We start from the raw sequence: 22,920 nt of genomic DNA on the forward strand, positions 1-22,920 counted from the left end.
TTAATCATCAAGAATATCCTAGATTTAGATGAGTGGAAATATTATGTATATTCTTTCCTAAGAAACTAGATCATCTTTTATACGTACCTTAAATGTTTCAAATATTTATTTGACGTGAAATATGTGTAACCATAACACATATTAATTTTATGTTCTTTTTAAAGTATCAATTGAATTTTAGTTGTCTTTAAGGCTAGCGGGATAGTACCTTGATTATTAAGAGTGATTCTTTTAAGGCCCTTGGTCATACCAATATGGTATAACTTATTTTTCAAGGTGAATTGCAAGAGTGTTGATCATTACATGAAAACCTCATCAAGGTTCTCATGTTAGAAACCTTTTAGGGATGGTTGAGGTCATAATTTTTTCTATATGTTCACATATGTATCAATCATAATCATTTTTATAAAGTTGTTGATGCTCTGCAAAAAGGGTTAGAAAATCCGTTTGATGGCAACACACACAAGAGCACAAGAAACAAACGTTAGTGTTAGCAACAAAAGATTATCCTAAATAGGCATATCAAGAGAGATATTAAGCATGAAATAGAAAGCATATAAACATAGAATGAAATAGCTAATCAAGATGCTCATAGTTGCTCCTCCCTTGTTCCTCTCCTCTCCAAGTCCCAAATGAGTGTAGCTCTCAGCAGCTTTTTGCACTATGGATGCTTATGGAGGATTGAGATTTAATATTAAGCTTCAAATATGAAATGAAAAGCTAAATACTATGCTATTGATGCTAAAATGATTGATTTTACCAAAAAGACAAGATTTTAGTTATGCTATGCTAAATGCTCTCTAAAAATGTCTATAGCCTAAATGCATACAAGTTTTCAGGATCTGGATTATGAAGGAATGGGCTCTATTTATAGGAAAAATGGAGCAATGGATGGCAGGATTGAAAGGTTCAATTAAGGGTCAAGCTTGAAAGTTGGGGATCCATGTGCACAATTTGCACCAATGAAATGGTGACAAGTGTCAACATAAGATTGGGTTGAGAGAAGAGGTTGGAGGCATTAAATGCCTGAGGAGACCTCATGGTTATCTAGAAGGTAAGGGTCAAGCCTAAATTAGGATTACCCACTGGATTAGGAGTTAATGCAAGGATAAACCTTTGTGCAAATGATTAAGAGATAATCATGGTCAAAGCATTAAAGGCTTGATGAGACCCTTGGGTTGGGTAGAGGTTGAGTCAAAACAAATGTTTTAACCATGTGGGAGGGTTTGAGGTAACCATTAATGGTTATTGGAGACTTTGGGGATTAAGTGGTTGAAGGTTGAAAGCCTTCAATGGTTATCAAAGACTTTGAGCCATTTAGTGGTTGAAGGTTGGAAGCTTTTAATGGTTATCAAAGACTTTGAGGGTTTGAGAAGTGACTTCCCTTTTGCTTAGGAATGTGACAAAGTTTAGAGAAGGGGTTAGGTTATTTAGAAGTGATTAGAAAATTCTAGAAGGGGTTTAGGCATGCAAGTGGATTTTGTAGGAAAATGCAAGTGGGAGAAATTTTGGTATTTTCAATTAAAATAAAATCATTTATTTCAATTAAATGGTGTAATTTGCATTTGGATAAATATTCAAATAAATATTAATTTATTTAAATGAGAAAAATGAAGATAAAGCATTAAAATGCTTGAAGACTTTGAGGGAAACCATTAAAGGCTTGAAGACTTTAAGGAAAACCATTAAAGTCTTAAGAAGACTATAGAAGGAAGCCATCAAGTTTGAAGACTTTAAAGCCATCAAGTTTGAATACTTTAAGGGAAACCATTAAAGGTTTCAAGTGGGTGAGGATAAATTGGATTTTAAATAAATAATTTATTTAAAATAGTTGTGCAACTTGCTTTTGTAGGAAAATGCAAGTGGGTGGAGGATAAAGGTGATTTAAATAAATGATTTATTTAAAATTGTTGTGCAACTTGTATTTGTAGGAAAATGCAAGTGGGTGGAGGATAAAGGCGATTTTAAATAAATGATTTATTTATTTAAATGTGAGAGGTGGGATTTTGGGGGTTTTAAATAAATATTAATTTATTTAAATGTGAGAGAAGATTTAATTAAATAAATATGATTTATTTATTTAATTAATGGTCTGAATTTGGTTAAGTGAATTAAATCAAATAAATTGAATAATTTATTTAATTAATAGGAGAATAGGGTTAAGATGAATTAATTAAATATTAATTTAATTAATTATTAATTGATGGTTAAATAATCAAATAAATACTAAGTATTCATTTAATTAAGTGGACAGATTTATGTGACTACAGTTGTTAAATTGTTTTTCATATCTAAATATTGCGTTAATAATCATTAGAAATTATTGGGATTTTTGTTCAACAAGAGGTTATTTATCTTAATATATTAGGTTATGACTCTCTTATGAAACTTACTCACATAATACAATATAAAGTCCAATAGTTCATATATTCTATATATTGGTTGGGTTAAATTAGGTTGGAATATTTGTCTAAATGTTTGGTCATGGTTGTTATGTCTTAAGTTTATTGAAAAGATATCTAACCTATGTATGAGACACATGTTTGATTCTTAAGTTGACTCATATAGATATGATTCTACTAGTATGTGTGGGTTCTATGTGTTTGAACATGGATCAAAATGATTGTTAACTATTCTCTAATTGCCAAGTTTTATAAAAATATATCTTCTAATTTGAAGGGTCTATTACCTAACTATTCTAGGAAGTAGCCTTCAATCTACATGAACTTCTTCTGGATTAGACCTAAAAGACATATATTTTGTAGTCAAATCTATAAACTCATATGATTTTATACTCAAAGAAGTCTAGGGTGTTCATGTCCAATGCATTTTTGTGTTAAATTTTAGTTTGTAAACTTAGAAGGTGAATTTTCAATATAGCTATAATATACTCATTGTAAGAAAATCAACAGCCAAATTTACTTAAGTCTAACCAAGGCTACATTTCAGGCCCATTACACAATACTTTATATGATATTAACAAAAAAAAATTGATTCTCTTAAGTTGAGACATGCAAGCATGTCAAATTTTTACAGGGGAAGAAACCACCTCATAAATTTTAAAGACTCATTTCTCTTTCATGACAAGAAAATTGTTATGTATAGTTTTGTTTTATATATAGATTGTTCAAGTATATTTTAAAAAACAAAACTTAATTGATGATGTTCATTTGAAGAGTCTACTGTTGCAACAATATTAAAAATATGTAGAGAAGACCTTGAATTATCAAATAATGGTAGATAACATGGTGGCATAGTCATATTGACAAACATTAGACTATAGGTATGATTGAAAGGTGAAACCCAATAAAATAAATTTATATATGGCCTATTGGGATCACTAATATAGAGCTTTCTTGTTGTGTTATTCCTTACATGAATAAAGATATAATGGAAGCAATTGTTGAATGAATTTTGTGCTTTTTATTTTTCTTCACAATTTTCTCACAAACAATAATATCTCTAGCCATTATTTGGAGGTCTCAATGGCCTTTTCAAGTCTCATCTCATGGAATTAGGCTCGATCCATCAATAAGCTGAAGAAATAACAATGAATGGGTTAGTTATAGATACCAAGTATATTGTAACTAACACAATTATTTTAATTGGGTGCTTAAAATAAAAAGCTTCAAGATCGTAACTAACTTAAGTTAATTTCCTTATCCTTTCCCATCTATGAATTCTTTAACTTTTTCCTATACCTCACATATTTCATTTTAGATATTATTTAATAGAATCAATTACTATTCAATTATTTTTTCGAGTTAAATTCCTACATAGTCCTAAATGTGAGCAAATCATTACTGTTCTAGTCAAATAATCATTTTAATTAAACAAATAATCATCTTTAGATTCAATTTAATAAAGAGAATATTAGTGTTAATGTTTTTGTATGAAACACTCTATGCATGTTAATAGTTTACTCTAGTTGTTCTATTATTGTTAAGATGTCTAGCAAAATTATTATGTTTTGTTATTCTTGTACTTTGTTATTGGACTTGATCAACCCAATAACTTTGTACTTGTTCTTTACTATATATGACTAGGATCCTTGAAACATTATATCATTTTTCATTATCTATAGGAAGAGAGGATACTCATGTTGGCTAGAATGCATGATTATCATTATTTACTATATTTTGAACATAGAGAGTATATATTATGCAATGATAGGTGACTACATAGCATGGGATGTGCATGCCATTCACTAGTTAAATGTTATAGTAACACATGATAAAATATTTATAAATTTAAAGTTACATACAAATGATTAAAATTTATATATGAAGAAAAATGAATTACATGAGAGAAAGTTGACATATATATGAAATTACATATTAGTTTATTCAATTATAATTTGCTTCATTTTTTTAGAATTTTTAAAGAAATATATATAGTTTGCATCATAATTTTGACTTGAAAAGAAATTTTATTTGAAATTATTTGAGAACTTAAATGAAAAAGGAGATCTATGAATTAAAAGAAGAAAACATAAATGAACTAAAATAAAATAGAAACATTTTGAAGTATAAATATTCAATGTTGGAATCTTTAATTATTAATTATGTATTTTTTGAGTTGTGATGTAGATATATCTCTATCTAGGACATCAACTAAATTACAAGGGGATAATTATTATGTGACTTTTTCTCTAAGGGAAGATAAATTTATGAAATAACCCTATTATAATTAAAAAGGGAGATTTAAAAATAAATGATATTATAATCCTTTGGTTTAAAGGAAAATTAATAAAGAATGTATATAAAATAAACTCTCTTAAAAGAGATGAATAACAACTTATTAAAGGGTGATTAATGGTGACCTTTTGGAAAGGGTGTGATGAATTGGAAACCACCCCTTAAAAGGTTATAAGTCATTTATGTGAGAATTGGAAGGAGGCATGAATATCATCGAAGAAAGAAGAAGAATCTGTGGCTTGGTGGGCTATGGACACTTGGAGAAGGGGGCACACAAAGTGTACACTCGAGACCATCCTGGCTAGGGCTTGGGTAGTGACACTTGTGTTGAGAATTGTTCCTATGGAACCAACACTTGTCTAGAGTGATATAGTGCACTTTGTTCCTCCTTGTTGTGCCATAGCGATGAGGACCAAGGCCACTAAAATCTTCTTGGAGTAAGAATGACTGCCCTCAAGTGCTCAAGATTAAGATAAGTATTGAAAAACCTTTAATGCTATAATATATTTAGAATGTTTTATACATATGATATGAAGGAGGAAATCTGCCCCCAAGTGTGGTGTGCAAGAAGTTCATAAATTACGCATGACGCCTGTTTGCCAGGTTTTCATCACGGTACTTGCCCAAGGCGCCTGTTTGCCAGGTTTTCACCAGTGGACGAATTATTTTTTTTTCTTTTTCTTTTTTCTTTTTTTCAAAATTTTTTTTGTATTTTTTTGGATTTTGACTTTTTCAGAAGAAGACGGACACATGATAGGGAATGGAAGAAGGACTCAAGCGTCTTTTTGTTTGGATAGTAGCCTTGAAAAAAATAGACCATGACCTTTAAAAGTATGCTCAAAGATGTTGGTAGGATAAAGACATGGAAAATGAGATGACACTAAGGCCAGGATTTACGCAAAGGATTGGATCAAAGGGATGGAAGGATGGAAAATATGCATTGGATAATGGATAGGGTATTGGAAGAACTGGGCTTGAGTGGATGAAAATGAAGGCAAGATCAACATTGGCACACACCTTGAGGGGTGATGGATGGATGGAGGAAAGATGTATTTTGGATATTGAGATTTTGACGGAAGAAAGGCTTGGGATTTTGGGACATAAGGGCCCAAAATAGATGAAGAAGGTGATGGAGGAATAGACTTGGACAATTTGGATGGAGGAATAGCAATTTTGGATGCCAAGTTGGATGTTTCTTTTTGTGCTTCAAGGAGCTTCTTAGGGATCCACATGGTTTTTGATTTTTCATGCTTTTGTGGTTCCTTGGAGTGCATTGCTTGCACAAGGGATTTAGGAACCCATATATATTTTGACCTTGCTTTATTTTGCTCAGTGGGCCTTTGTAGCCTTTTGGATTTTTCTTTTTCTTTATAGATCAATTTGTTCTTTGTTTTGACATGTCGATTATATTGGACATGTTGATCCTTGAATACATGTGGATTTCTAGACTTACGACTTTTATGCTTGGCATCCAAATTGCTTGGAGGAGGGAATGAATGTCGGTGTGGATGGGAATGATATGGAGGCATGTGGGATGGATGGAAGGTTCTCCAAGATGTGTGCCTTTGCTGATGTTGCATAGGATATGGAGGGATATAGGGACCTAGAATGGATGGAAGCGATGATGGGGAAGGTGGACATTTGGATTTTGACTTTGAAGGGATACCAACGCCTTGAGTGTGAGCTCTATAGCCATGACCATTAGTATTCTTTTTGATATGAAGGGGTTCTTGTTTATGAAGGTCTACTCCTTTGCCTTTATGAATATCTTGACTTGTAGGATACTCTTTTCTTTGGGAAGAAGACGCGAGCCCATTTTGAGGTGGAGGTGATATGATGGAAATGGATTAGATTTCACCAAAGTGGAAGAACCCATTGTGCATGTCGAGGGTTCATGAACATCTTGCACTGACACGTTAGAATCATGAGGGGGATTAGGATCATGAGGGGGATTAGGATCATGTAGTGGACATGGTTCAATGATAGGCTCTTCAAGAGATGGAATGGGAGAAATAATGGGATCATCAAAAGAAATACGATCTTGGGGTGTGTATGGAGGATTAAGACAAGGAGGTGGAGGAACAAGTGGATCTTGTGGAGGATTTAAAGGAATAATTTGATCTTGACAAGGAGGAAGATCATTGGCATCTTCTTTAAAGTTGCTTTTCTCTTGACTTTCAATGGGATCATCAGAAAGGATGGAAGGAATATCTTGATTTTGCTGAGAAAGTGGAATGTCAATGGGATTTGAAAGGACATTGTGTTCATGAAATGGAAGGGGATCGTTTGGGATTGGATGGACTGGGATATCTTGATCTTGCTCAAGGAATGGAGTGTTAATAGGACTTTGGGTAGGATGGACAAGAATAGGGGAATCATTGTGAGTGTCTGGGGAAATGGGATCCTGGTCAACAATTGGATGGGATGATAAGGTTTCAGGATCTTGATATTGATTTTCCTTAGGACACGTTTCTTCATGCTCTAAACTATCCTCTTGACATGAGGTTGGACTTTGGATATGCATGGAGGATTCTGACAAGGGATTAATGCTTTGGCATGAAGGAAAGGCACTTTGAAAATTTGTGATGGATTCTGGCAAGGAATCAATGCTTGAACATGAGGAAGAGGGACTTCGAATGGGGTCCTCTAAAACAGGTAATGGCAATAAAGTGCATGGTGGCATTGGGTCTTGTATTTCTGAAATATGACAAGGATGTGCGTCACAAATTGGATTATCGTGGCAATCAATTATGGATAGCTCTTGGATAATTGCATCCTTGGGTGTATTGTTTGATGAGGACAATATGGAAGGTTCTTGTGAAACTTTTAAAGGTGTAGGGATAGATGCCACTGGAGAGTCAATTTTCTTGTGAGGGGATGAGGCATTGCTAGACATAAGTGTATTATCTTTATCTTCCTCAAAAGACTCACTTAGTTTTTTCCTTAAGAGCATTGCAATAAGGCCACCTTTCTTTCAAGGTTTTGACATAGTTGGACTTGGAATTTGAACTTGTTTTTGATTTGATGTCATGTTTTGATTTTGGACTTGGTTCAATTGTTTTGACATGTTTGAAACTTGGGTTGGTGTGTGTTGCAACCTTTGTTTTTGAATGTTTGGTTGCGGTTGTTGACATTGATATGTTGATTGAACTTGAACTTGTTTTTGATTTGATGTCATTTTTTGATATTGAACTAGATGTTGATCATTTTGGTTTGACATGTTCAAAATTCAGCTTGGTGCATGTTGCAAGTTTTGTTTTTGAATTGGTGATTGTGGTTGTTGACATTGATATTCCACCATTGGTTGAACCATTTGTTGACATTGTATAGTTGGTTGGACATATTGTTGAAATTGAACCATTGGTTGTGTTGGTTGCATATGTTGAACAATTGGTTGTGTCATTGGTTGTGATGGTTGAAAATATGATTGATAGTAAACACCTTCTTGTTCTTGTTGTGGAGGCACATAATGTTGAAATTGATGTTGTCTCCTTTCTTGTAATTGTTTCATCATCTCTATTTGGGAGAGGAGAGCTGGTATGTCTGATCGTTCAAGAAGAGATCTTACATTAATTGGCTCAAAATTTGGATTTTGACCTGGAAATTTTTGAAACATTTTGGACATTTGAGATCTTATCTTCTCACTGTTTATCACTTTTTGCTCCAATATCTCCTTTTCTTGAGCTAGTTTCTCCTCTAGTTTTTGTATTTGGACATTTAAATCATCATGATAAGTTTGACCGATATTGCCTTGTTGTTGGGTTGGATATAATTGTGATTGCCTTGGATTAAAATTTGATTGCATTGTCGGTTGATATGTCAAACTTTGTTGCATCATTGGTGCTTGGAACCTTGTTTCAATAGACATGTCACTATGCAAATGCAATATTTTTGGATTTTTTCAAGTATAATGTATGATATGCAATTAAATGCAACCTAAATAAATGAAAATGCAATCTATGTTTTTGGTGTTTTTGAAGATTTTGACAAACTTTTGGAATGCAAATCTAAGAGAGACCCTTAGGATATTGGAATGATGTCTAGACCTCAAAGGACAAAAGGACTTAAATGGCAAAGGACAAGATGACAATGTCTCCCCTATATGCTTGGATACTAAGCTAGGTTTGACGAAATGATATTGATGACAAAAGGACAAAAGTTTGATAATGTCTAGACTTCCCAACAATGACTTAGGGTTTATCAAAGATTTGGATTACTCAAGTATGGCAAGATCTAGGTTTGACACTATATGCAAAAGGATAATTAATATGCAAATGATCTTAATATGATATGACAATGACTTAGGCTTAATGAAGAGACTTAGGGTATGGAAATATGAATGTATGACAATGGTATGACTTTAATGCAAGAGGACATATGCAAATGGATGACTTTTATTGATATGCAAAGGAGTATGACTTAGGTGAAACCTAACCTTGGCAATGATCTTACAAAATGCAAACCTAGGATGAACCTAAATGTAAGTGACATGAATGTTGAGACAAGATTTTGACAAATGTTTGACAACCATGTTTTAGGAATATGATCTTTGAATCTTGTTGAATTTTTGTTGGATGAATGTCTCTTGTGTTTAATCTTGTTTTGATCAATGTGTTTTTCTTTTGAAATGGGATAACATTCAACTTTTGACAATCAAAGAATACAAGATGTTACAACTTAGACTCAAGACAATCATGCTCATTTCCACATTCCTTATGGTAGGCAAAGACATTAGGTACTTGAGAGGTAGACTCATTATGAGATTCAAGGAGAATACATAGATGCTTGACCCCACGGGCTCCCCTCCACGGCACTCACTTCTCAGGGCAGCCAAGCATCAGTCCCCATGGAATCTCCCCATGGCGAACTTAGTATCTCTTCCAAGTATCCGAATTTGTCCTTCTCAAGCAACTAGAAGGGTTTTTGGCCTCTAAAAACAAGGTGTGTAGTAAGGATTTCTGTTAAGCATTACTCCTTGATGTCATGCAAGCATGATTGAGACATTAAGCCCATCAAGATACCAAACAAATGTAGTCGCCCAAGCACGATTTAGACCAAGAGGCCCTACTTAGATGTTGATATGAGAAAGAGTCCAAGGGTCATCACTTCCCAAGTAACTGCAATTCCCACGTAACACTTCCTTCAAAGCTTTCGCTCATCGGGTATTTTTTTATAGTGAGTTAGAATGCCAAGGAATTCTAGCCATACTCACTTTGGGTCGTTCCCTTCTCACGATTATCACTCGCTTGCTAAAGAAAAGTGGTCGGGAAGGCAGGCCCTCTAATGGAGACAAACAATAAAAAACACAAGCATGGTATCGAAGATCTAGATTTCTGATCACCCTATGAAGGATGAGAGCATACTCTCCTACTCCAATGTCATACTTAACAAACAAAGCAAACAAAGGTTCATTCCCACCTATTTATAAATCACTAAGTGCCTAATTAAAAATCTCAAACACACAATTTGGTTGTTTCTCCAAGGCAACCTGCAAAACACATGTCAGAAGTTTGATTTGTTGTCTTTGACCATCGAATCTGCATAACACATGTTAGTAGTTTGATTTGTAGTCTTTGTCATGCGTATGCCAAGATTCTGCACAAATAATTAGTACCAAAATCCAAAGCACAGATGATCTGATTTATGAAAACCAGATTACAATTTCAGTCCACTTTGAGAAGGCATAACTTTCTCATCCTAGCTCCAAATTACAAACCGTTTGATGCGTTGGAAAGGTATTCAAATAATCTAGAACCAAATTTTGGAAACATCAATGATGCACCATATTTGTCCAAAAATGCATCGAAGACCCTCAAAATTGCAATTTACTAAAACATATAAAAATTTTCAAGTAAAAACTGCATTTTTCACCTCTGATCTGGACTTTACACAGGCCCAGAAGTTAGAACACAAGCGCAGGATGTATAACACAAGCGCAGAATGTTTCAACACAGGCGCAAGATGTTTCAACACAGGCGCAGAATGCTTTACAGAAGCGCAGAAGTGTCCAGAATGCACTGCACGGCCCTGTTTTTGGGTTTTTGACCTGCAAATCAACTTAGAAGCACTCCAAAACACAGTAAGATGGTTAGAAGATTAGTATTCACGTCGGGTTCACCAATTAATGTAGTATAGAAATTAGGAATCATCAAAACATAAGTAGATCAATCAAACACACAAGACATGACAACATAATCAAAAGAACACTCATTGAAATGAACCTAATTCCAAAGCACATTCAATAGAGGCACAAAAACAAAGCATTTAAAAGAAAATATCATGCAAACCATATGCTTCTTCCATGCGGCTCCATTGTTGTTCTTTCCTCTTCAATGGGTTTGTGGATCTCACCTACAAGTGCTCACACAATTGAAAGCAAAAAGCTCAAGAGTACTAGAAACGAAAGTTCGGTAGTTTGATAGAAATTCAGACTTCATGAAGGATTCGAAGGATCAAGATTATGAAGGTTTCGAAGGATTCGAAGGGATTCCAAGGGATTGATTGAAGAAAATTATCCAATTTATAGAGAAATTGGATAAGTGACAAAATTGGCATGATGCAATTCAAATGGAAATTGCAAATCAATATGACAAATTATGACAAATCATGCACTTTCCATGCACAATTTGATTGATTGAGAATTGATGACAAATTATGACACATTTCATGTCAAATTGATTGATTATCAATTATGACAATTTCATGACAAATTGAAATGCCACTCCCATAGAATTAGGAGATGAATTAGGAGGGAAAAGGAATTAGAAATTTGAAAAATTAGGAAATTGAAATTGATGACAAATTAGGAATTAGAAATTGAAGGAAATTAGAATTTAGTGAATTAATCAATAATTTTTCATTTATTAATCAATTCACAAAGAGGAATAATTAGCCAATTAAATGAACATTTAATTGTGACAAGAAGACCTAGGATAAATAAATAAATAATTTAATCCTAGAGGAAGAAATGACACATTAGGTTAAATGAATAAATCATAAAACCCTAAAGAGATGAATTAGGTCTTGATCAAAGATAATTAATGTCATGATTTTGAATTGATAAATGACCAATGCGACAAAATGATTTGATTGAGAAAATGCGCCAATTGACGAGGAACAATGACAAATTGATCCAAATTGACATAATTGAGATAGACAACGATCGATGACAAATCGGTCGCAAAATGACAAAATTGACAAGTGGACAAGGATCGACAACAAAATAGATTGCAAGATGACAAGATAATGACCACGATCGATGACAAATCGATTGCCAAAATGACAAGATTGATAACGACCACGATCAATGACAAATTGATCGCAAGATGACAAGATTGAACATGACAACGATCGATGACAAATCGATCGTTAAAATGACAAGATTGAAGGATTGATGATAAATCGACAAGATTGAAAAGAGGACAAAACCCTAATTAGGATTGACGATGTCCAAAATGATAAGATTGATGATAAGATTGATAAGAGAACAATGATTGATGACAAATGAATACGCACATTGATGCGACAGAGTAAAATCGATCAAAATCATGACTGGATAATGTTGTCGACAAGACCAAATTTGAGGACGAGGTGATTGAAGAATGTAGAAGAATGACTCGATGTTCACAAATGATAAAGACCAAGTGCGTGACATAGGAGAAATGTTAATGCAACGCAAAAACCTAAAATGAGGCAATGCGCAAATGTTAAAGTATGACCTCGCAAGCGTTGACCATTTTTGGGTGTCTACAACATGATTTGATGATAATATGGTTGAATTATGTGGCTATGTTATTCCATTTGTTGTGCTAATTAACGAGTTTTAAATTCTTACCAAATTATTACATGTTATAGTTTATATAAGTTATTTTATATTAATTATTTATATTTATTTTAGTAATATTATATCTTATAAATGATCTCAATGCGAATATTTAATCTTTTAATTTTCACTGCTAATAATTAATTAAGTTTGGGGGAAAAGTGTCATTATATTTTCACATGCAGGTTTAGGCTTAAAATGTAAATGTTTTTTCTTTATGTTATGATATTTCAACATCTAATACCACTACGTAGTGCTCAAAACCAACTTTCCAATGAGTATAAGAAGCCGAAAAATAAGCTCCCCGTTGGAAAGGTATGCTCCTGTAAAGAAAAATAACCAATTCAAATTCAAATATAAGACCACATTGTGGTGGACCCTACTCACATCTCCAAACAAATTTAATTTTATAATAAATGTTTAAATGTTTCCAAATTCCACTAAAGTATACTCACTTAAATTTCACTTAACTTATAATCTCAAACATTTAATAGGGAGATGGGGGTTACTAAACCAAATTTTAATATTGAACACCTTTTTAAAAATTATGATGGACTTTTATATAGTCATATTCAAATTTAAACTCAGTAATTCCCAAATTATAATTGGCTTCTCATACATTATGATAAACCTAGAGGATCCGGTTAAGGGATTTTAGCTGTTGTAATTGTTAGAGAACAACAGTGAATGATCTGTGTATAGCACACTACTGCTTGCTTGATCAGATCCAATTAAGTTATAAGTTTGCATCTCTTTGGAAGATCTTCTCACACACATTGGTTCGACTTCTCACACTTCTCAAAATCACCGACACTACAAAATATCAACCTTGCCGACATAAATAACTTTTACAACTAGGTCGGCATCAAAACCTTAAGACTTACTACATAGATCATCACATATCTTTACAACTCATTAAAAATCATCATAGGGATCATTAAGATTAATTACAAATCAATATTGACCATTGAATGATCATAAATCATCACAACAAGTCGATATGGTACAAAGTCAAACCCTTAGGACATTTTGCTAAGCACTTTGTACATTCCCAAGAAATTCATTCTCCAAACGCACCAAAACATCTTTAAAAATAATCAAGTGGTTTGTGCCGTGTTATCATCAACACGTGAACTTGATGTAGATCGCTGCCAAACCAAAAATCATTACTGGTAAGAGAATTCTTTACCGGTCCTTAAACCTTAGCAAAACTTCATCAGGAATTTAAAACATGCCTTCCAATAACCATCATAGGATGTGGTTCCGGTTACATACTCAAATCCATCATAAAAGATTATGTATCAAACCACAAGTCACCAAACATCGCCAATCATCTGATTCCATCAAAAAATATTTTCTTTACCGGTTAAGGTCCTAATTCGCAGTCTTGCCGGTAAACTCTATCAAATTGTCAAACTCTTACTCTGGTAGACCAAATCACTTAGCCAACAAGTCAATCACCAAAAATCAACTTTAAACATCATTAAACATTAGTTGAATCTGGTTGCCATCAATGACAATATAAATAGCTGATCATGTCATCTTCCTCTACCGCTACAGTCACCCACCATCATCTCATCTTCGTCAGTTATCCCAAACATGCCAAAACATTATAGAGTACAATGTTCCCTCAACTTGGTTTTATTTTCTCTTATTTTTCTAAAACAAATGGACCTCTGCCATTACAATATATATTTTTTTATTTTTAAAATATTTTTGTAGTGAATTTTTTTTTATAGCAATGATAAATATATAGTTTTTGAATGCAGATTCCTTGGTCTAGTCGTATGGCTAGGCTAGGGCTAATTTTTTTGTATTTTTTCAACTTGGTCAAAATAGGTCAAATTACATGGCAAAATTCATTGCTCGACCAATTGGATCTAATGGTGGGGTCTTTTTTTCTTTTTCTTTTTCTTAGGAGGTCATTTATGAAAACTACTTCCCAAACCTCTCATATGAATGCATATCCGAAAAAAACCCATTTGGCCTAATAGTTTCCGAACCCCAAATTTGTAAACAACCCATCATAATATAAAACCCCAAACCCTCAGATCTGCAATCAAAACAACCTACAAATGTTTTTGTTAGAGTTATCTTTTATTAGCTAATAATTATTTATTTAATTATTAGTTTATTATACTCTATGCTTAAGCTAAACTTAGGAATCTTATAATTCTTTAGGGTTTTCGCCTTTAGGGTTTCGAGTATCCTTTTATAAGGATTCTCTCTTTGTATTTTCATAACAATTATAATTATTGAATTGCATTCTTGTTGCATAATCAATATGACTCCTCTTTTCTAGATCTTTGAATTTTGGCCTCCATAACTTTTTTGCTTTCCTTCTGTGACAGGTTTGCATGCAGGTGATCTTTGGAAACTGTAAAGTTGATATTTTCTCAACTCTTATATGGTATCAAAGCTCTAGATCTGCATGCCCCTTTTCTCTTCATGAGAGATTTTGGGCCTTGTTCTTCAAATTTGTGTATTCGGGGGTTTGTGCAGTTTTTTTTTTCATTTCTAGGGGTAGCTAATTTTTTGGTACATTTTGGTGCCAATTTGACCTCATGGTTGGATTTAGGAGGCTGATTGGATGAATTTTTATATATAATTTGACTATTTTTGGTGACAGGGGCATGAATTTTTATTGGTACATTTTTTCGAGGCATGAAAATCCATACGACTGTACTTCCAAATGCGTCAGAAAATTTTCGTATGCCCTAAAAGAGGGGTTTTTTTTTCTTTTGGCCGTAACTTGGTCATACAGAAGCGCTTTTTCAAAAACTTTATATTGTCGGAAAGCTCTTTTCGAGCTCTCTTTAGATCTTGAGGTTTCAATTTTTGATCTTTCTTTTTTGATGGTGTTTTTTGCTGTCAAATCTAGAGGTTCATTTTTGCACTTTGGGAGACATAACTTGAGCATTTGAATTCCGTTTTTAAAAAACTTTATATCGTTGGAAAGCTTGTTTTATGAAATTTCCAGAAATTTGAGTTTTATTTCTATATTCTACTCTAGGTACATTGTATTCATTTTTTCTTTTCAGCACTCTAGTGAATATCTTGGATGTTTCAAGTCCTAGGATCTCTTTCTTTGAGTAGGATGTCTCATCTTTGGCTTTTCTTTCTGTATTTCCTGCCTTATGTCTATTCTAATAATTGTAGACATCATTTTATAAGCATTTCCTTTTTTACAAACGCACTGAGATAAAGTGCCACTATGCATTGTATACTTGGGATCTTGCACATCTTGTGCCTTATTGTACATGTACTGCATTATAAAGTGCCATGGGGGGGTTGATGTTTGTGTTTGTTTTCCATTTACCTTTGTCATGTGAGTGTTCCTTCCACAACATTAGCCTCATGATGAGTGTCAAGTGAGTATTCCTTCCATGACACTATGTACTTTTATCTGCGCCTTCGATGTTCTTGGTTCTTCGTCATGTAGTTCTTGTTGGCCGTTATTTTTTAGTGTACCCATCCCTCTCCCTTTTCAACATTATGGGGGGGGGGTTTCTCCTATTGTTCTAATGCTTCCTTGGTTCATTGGATCAACTCTTCAGGCTTTGGTGTTTTATGCCATCTGTATCTTCAAGTTTAGTTGTTTGCCTTTGTTTTCCATCTGATTCGAGTAGTGTCATTTGAGGGAACTCATGTAGATTATAGTCTTCTCTACCTGGTCATGTTCTATTTTAGTGAAGGTTCTTCAGATCAGCAGTTACTCTTCGATAGTGTTTGCAGCTTCTTCATGCTTCAGTGGTGCTCTTCATGATTATCCTTTGCTCCTATTTTCTAGGACATTCTCTTGTTTGGAGACTTCTTCAGAACTTCACTAGTCTTCATCTCTTTTTGGAGTAGAGTTTTTTCCCATATGGTTTTCTCTATTTCTCCACCTTATAGAGACTCTTTTGTACTTGGGTACCTCATCGGGCCTAGTTGCCAAGACCCATTGTTACTTTCATGCATTTTTAGTCCTTAGTTGTTTTTTAGCTACTCCCTAAGTTCATCTTAAGGGGGGTGTTAGAGTTATCTTTTATTAGCTAATAATTATTTATTTAATTATTAGTCTATTATACTCTATGCTTAAGCTAAACTTAAGAATCTTATAATTCTTTAGGGTTTTTACCTTTAGGGTTTCGAGTATCCTTTAATAAGGATTCTCTCTTTGTATTTTCATAACAATTGTAATTATTGAATTGCATTCTTGTTGCACAATCAATATGACTCCTCTTTTCCGGATCTCTGAATTCTGGCCTCCATAGCTTTTTTGCTTCTCTCCTTCTATGACAGGTTTGCATTCAGGTGATCTTTGGGAGCTGTAGAGTTGATATTTTCTCAACTCTTATATGTTTCATACCTTGTAATGTCCCAAATATTTCATGCATAGCCATGGCTTCAACTTTTCACATTCTCCACTCAAGCTAGATATATAAATTCAAGATCCAACCATGAAAGCCCGGATACCACTTGTTAGAAAATAATGCTTCAAACCTAGTTACATTTAATCTATTTCCTACAAACCCATGATAGTAAAGAATACATACAAGCTTACAAAATCAACATTATGCAAATATCAAATAGACAAGCCACAAGATAACATAAGATATACCTTGGGAAAAACCTCATGGGGGAAAAATCTAGCATCCAAAAAGCATCCATACTCCATATTACTCAACCATAAAGAGATACAAAGCACTTATAGAGTTACAATGAAAAATTTGTTAACATAAAGCCCTCCAATGCATTTTCCATGTATTCAAGCATGAATCTGTACATCCCATGCTTTGCTTCACATATGCACTCCTAAAAAAGACTCAATAATGGAAACACACTCAACCACCCAACCTAAATGACTAACATGTGCTTGCTTTTATAGAAATAGAATCACACAAAATATAACTTTTGGTAAGGTAAAACCATGTAACACAAAACCAAGTGAATAATATACCATTGACCCCTCATTTAATATTGGGTACCAATTTTTCACTTTATTAAATATCTTTCCCCAATATTAAATATTAAACACAATATTATATCCAAATGTGACACCCACATTAAATATAATTCCTAATTTTATAATACAACACATAAAGTGGTACTAAGAATGTTAACTCCTAGTGATGCACGTCCATCTAGGTTACCCTAGGTGCAACACACATAATAATAAAGTAATACATTATAGACATTATGCAAGGTGTACAACACCTTATCGCAATAGTGATGATGTAACACCCCCTCTTGGGTTGTGAAACTCCTTAAACCCTTAATCCCCTTTTGGTATGGTGTCTAGGATTTTCTCAATCCAAAATCTTTGTAGCTTATATCCATAAAGTCTTTCAAAACCAACTAATTGGGTCTCCCTTGTAGGACCTCCCCTTTTGAGTATGTATCAACAATGCTTTATGTGTTGTTGCTTGGCTTGATGTAGGATATTAAAATTTGTTACTTTTTAATCTCATTGTACTCTTCAAAATTGGTATTTTCCTATGCTCAAATATATAACCAAAAATAATGAAAAGAGTTTGGCCACTTTGGTCATGTGGATTTTTCAGTATCAATGTGAAGATAAATGAATTTTTTTTCAGCCTCCTTATTTATCCACAATACAAGAGGATTTGCATAAAGAAGACTCCAAAATTTTAATAAAAGAAGAACAAGACAATAACAACTTTTACAAACAAAAATATTCTCACAATCCTAAGGAAGTCTAAAAAAAAAAGACAGAGGTGTAGCATAGGATTTAATTCAAAAAGGATGAAAAGGATTCTATCACACTCTTTGCAAAGGTATATGGGTACCCTTATGATAAAAAATTAACCCATGGATGTGTTATTACATCCTAAAGATGATGGAAGAGAATAAAATTGATTAGGGGTCTATCTTTACTGATGAGATCCATTATTAGTGAATGTTGTGTTACCATCCAACCAATTCCATATGCCCTCATACTTTATATAATTATTAGCCTACTAGACTTGTTTTCTAGGTTTGAGAATAGTTAATTCTTTATAGTTGGGAGAAAACTTGAGGTTTATGATCACTTTCCATGACTATAGATCAAGAAATAAAACACAAATATTGCATTATAAATGATACTTGCACACATACAATTATAAGAGGTTTGGAGAATGATGAAATCAAAGATTTTTTAGTTAGAGGAAATAGTTGAATCAATAAACTAGGGGAACTAGTATATTCAATGTAACATATTCAATTATAAAAGAGTTATTGGCTTCTATAAGGTACCTTATAATCTACCTCAGTACCCAAGTGATAGAGTATTCCTATTGGATCTTTGTCAATAAGTATAAGATATCCAAAAGTCGAAGCGAATAAATATAAATATATTTATGTGTACCCCTCAATATGGGAGTATATTCTTATACTAACATGTAGAATGAAAAGTATAGAGATAGAGATGGTCCCATTAGCAATGTGATTGTATGAACACATTAGGACTAGATATAATCCCACTTGAAAGAGAAATCCATTATAGAGGCATTCTAAGAATTATATGGGAGTATAATAGAAGACCACTAGTTTAATTTCCTAGACGAGCATGAAATAAGAATACGAGATTACTTTAGGTAAATAATTAACATTATTAGAGCCTAAACATGGATAATAAAATTGAGAACATGAAGGAGGGTGGAAAAGTGTTACATCCATTCTATAACATAGATAAAATATTTAACAAGCCAATTGCAAATATTGACTAGTTTGTTCAAGAGGACTCCTTGATAGAGACTAGGGCTAGGGAAGTAGTATATAGATTTGTGGAATTGATAAATAGTTCCCATGCCATGTTAGATACATACTCTAAGGGAAAGAAGAATAAATATAAAGTGTTGGAATATTTAAGGGAAACACCCAAAGAGGAGGAGCCAAGAGGACAAAGAGAGACAAGAGCTACTACCAAAAATACAAAATAAAAGGAGAAGAACATAATGCTAGGGTTTAGGTAGATTGAAGCAATAAAAAAAATTAGATATAATACAAAATAAAAAGAAAAAATAATGATTAAAAATAAGCTACATCTATAGAGAGACAACCATCCACTTTCTTCTATTATCTAGTGAAGAAGAAACAAATTACAATGTCATGATTCAATTTACATTTCATAACCACTTCTTTATCAAGAATTTTTGGCACTTTACAAAGGTTGAATCACATACCAAAATAAAAATCAAATCCTTTATTAAATAATGGGAAATTTTTCTTTGAGGGAGCTACCCCCAACAAAACTTGCCGAGGGTGTTGTACTCTCTCGTTAATTTATTTTAAAGGTGGGAGACAAATGTCAAAGTTACCAAAATTTAAACCCAACAACATGATCAGTTGCCACATACCAATAATTTACCACGTAGAGATTGATTAGTCTCCACACCAAAAAATCTACCACTTGGAGATTGATCCTAGAGTATAAATGTTGTACTTATAGCTCCCACTGGATTGATACACCTATAATTGGGTTGTTTCTCATTTCTATTATCACGCTAGAAGGCCAAAAACACCTTGAGTAGGAAATAAGTTTCTCCCAACTTACTACCTTCATTAACATATCTATAGAATTCTAGATAGTGTGTATCTTTTCCATCTTCAGATGTCCTTGCCGAGGGTGTTGCACTCTCTCATTAATTTATTTTAAAGGTGGGAGACAAATGTCAAAGTTACCAAAAGTTAAACCCAACAACATGATCAGTTGCCACATACCAATAATTTACCACGTAGAGATTGATTAGTCTCCACACCAAACAATCTACCACTTGGAGATTGATCCTAGAGTAAAAATGTTGTACTTATAGCTCCCACTGGATTGATACACCTATAATTGGGTTGTTTCTCATTTCTATTATCACGCTAGAAGGCCAAAAACACCTTGAGTAGGAAATAAGTTTCTCCCAACTTACTACCTTCATTAACATATCTATAGAATTCTAGATAGTGTGTATCTTTTCCATCTTCAGATGTCCATGCTCTAAAATTGATTATATGAAGTGGCACTTGAGCTATATATATTAGTCTTATAATGAAGGACTATTTTTTGCAAGATGATGACTAGCTGACTATCATTGTACAACCTGCTATTCTCCTGCTTCTTTCCCAATTCCTCCATAAACATTTGTAACCAAATAATACCTTTACTAGCTTATATAGAAAAAAACTATTATTCTTCTATTGTTGAAAGTGAAACAACCTCTTACAAGCATGAAATCCAACTATCATTCCACCTAAAATAAACACATACCCTATAGTATTTTGCCTGCTATCTTATCACCTACCAAATTGAATCAATATATCCATGTAGATTAAAGTTGGAACTTCAAAACCATAAGTCTTGGTGATTAGTACTTATCAAATACCTAGGAATCCAATTTACTACATTTAAATTCTCTTTTTCAATATTGTTCATATACCTACTCACAAATCCCACTGCATGTGGAATATTTGACCTTGTACACAAAATGACATATATCAAGATACCAATAGCTAAAGAGTCGAAATTTGGACATGTATTCCATCTCCTCATGTGTCTTGGGAAACATCTACTTATTCAATTCAAAATGATGAGGAAAAGGTGCACTAACTAGTTTTTCATCCTATATTTTAAATATTTTCTACACCTTCTCTATGTGCTCACTTTGAGCCAATGTTAATGTGTGTTTTCTCATATCTCTTGTTATTCTCATAGAAAATATTTATTTTGTTGCACCCTATAATATTTTGTTGTAAACCTAGCCAACCAAGACATAGAGGCCTAATGGTAAGCACAATAACAAGAGAGAATCAATATGACAAGAATAAACTAAATCCCCATCAAGAATGTAATAGAATTGTTGAAAGTACATAGGGGACCCCTTGGTTAAATAGGTCAAGGTGAAACATACGAGTGCATAAGATTAGGACAAGTGATAATATTATGATATGAGGTATAAGTGATAAATTATCACTCATCTAAGATGTAAAAGTGATAGTGTCATACATCTATTAAAGGTGGATCACCCACCTAAGGTGGAAAAGTGATAACATGATAAAACCACCAAAGGTGGAAGTTCCACATGAGGTGAAAAATGATAATACCACCAAAAGTGGGAATGTTACTATGTGGTCCCTAACTAAACTAAAGTGAAAGGTGTAATTAGAACCTAGGTGAAGAACTAATGAGGTCCAATGGGAGGATTCAAAATTCAATTTCTCTGCTAGGCGGGAACTTTGGTTCCAATCGTGGGAGCGGCCAGAACAATGTAGCTGGCCCCATAGGAGAGAAGGATAAGCCTTCGGACATTCCAGAGATTGTTGTCATCCCGCAGACTGGAGGTACTCTGCCAGGAAAGATTGAGGGTTCTTCTGGGCTTTTGGGGGAGGGATCCAGGGAAGGGCCCATCCCACATAATGACTCCTTGGATACCGGAAAAAAAAAATGGTCTTCCCTCTTCGAAACTAAGCCATTTGGTAAATCCTCTTTACCTCCTATCAAGAATATTTCTGATCCTTCTATTGGAAGGTTTTCTATATCTATTCCTGATCTGGTTTTGGATCATAATATAAATTGCATGTCGAACTCCTTGGTTGGTAAATTCATGGGTTCACATCCTAATATTGAAGTTGTAAGGGCTTTTGTTAAACGAAAAATGGGCCCTGAAGGGTAATGTTGAAGTCTCGGCTTTACCTAAAGACCTCCTGTCTTTTACTTTCTCATGTGAAGAAGACAAATCTAGGATTCTATGTGGGATTCCTTGGATGGTAGGAAAGACAGCTTTGGTCCTTTGAAACTGGCATCTGAACTTGAACATGAATGAATCTCTCTTAGCACAAGTTCTAGTTTGGGTAAAGTTACCAGGTTTGCCTCTTGAATATTGGGTAGAAAGCATCTTCTTAGGAATTGCAAACTCTTTTGGTGAACTCCTCTCCATAGACCCAGTCATAGCTTCAAAAAGAAGACTCACTCATGCCAGGTTCTGCGTAGGGATAGCTAATGATGCAGATATGCTGAAACAGATAGATCTGGTATCAAACTTGGGAACATGGAAAAAATACATTGAATATGAATCTATCCTGTTTGCTTGCTTCCATTGCAAAAAACTAGGTCAGTGGGAAAAATCCTGTCCAACAAAACTGAAGGTAGAAACCAAGCAGTCTAAATCCTAGAGTGAAAATAAAAAAGCTACAGAAAAAATGGTATGGCAAGTTAAAAACTCAGAGAATAAGGGAGAAGACTACAACCACTTCAATCCTTTGGGGGAGGTTAAGGAAGTGTCATCAAATTCCATCTCCAGCCCTTTAACCCAAGATGTATTAAGAAACGAGTCAACCAAAGTCAACACCTTGGTTTCTACTCAAACAAAGGAACTGAAAGATCAGACTGTATCTTCAAATGACATAGCTGTAGTGGTAGTTGACACTTAT

This window comes from Cryptomeria japonica, chromosome 6 (assembly GCF_030272615.1).
Source record: "Cryptomeria japonica chromosome 6, Sugi_1.0, whole genome shotgun sequence".
NCBI lineage: Eukaryota > Viridiplantae > Streptophyta > Pinopsida > Cupressales > Cupressaceae > Cryptomeria > Cryptomeria japonica.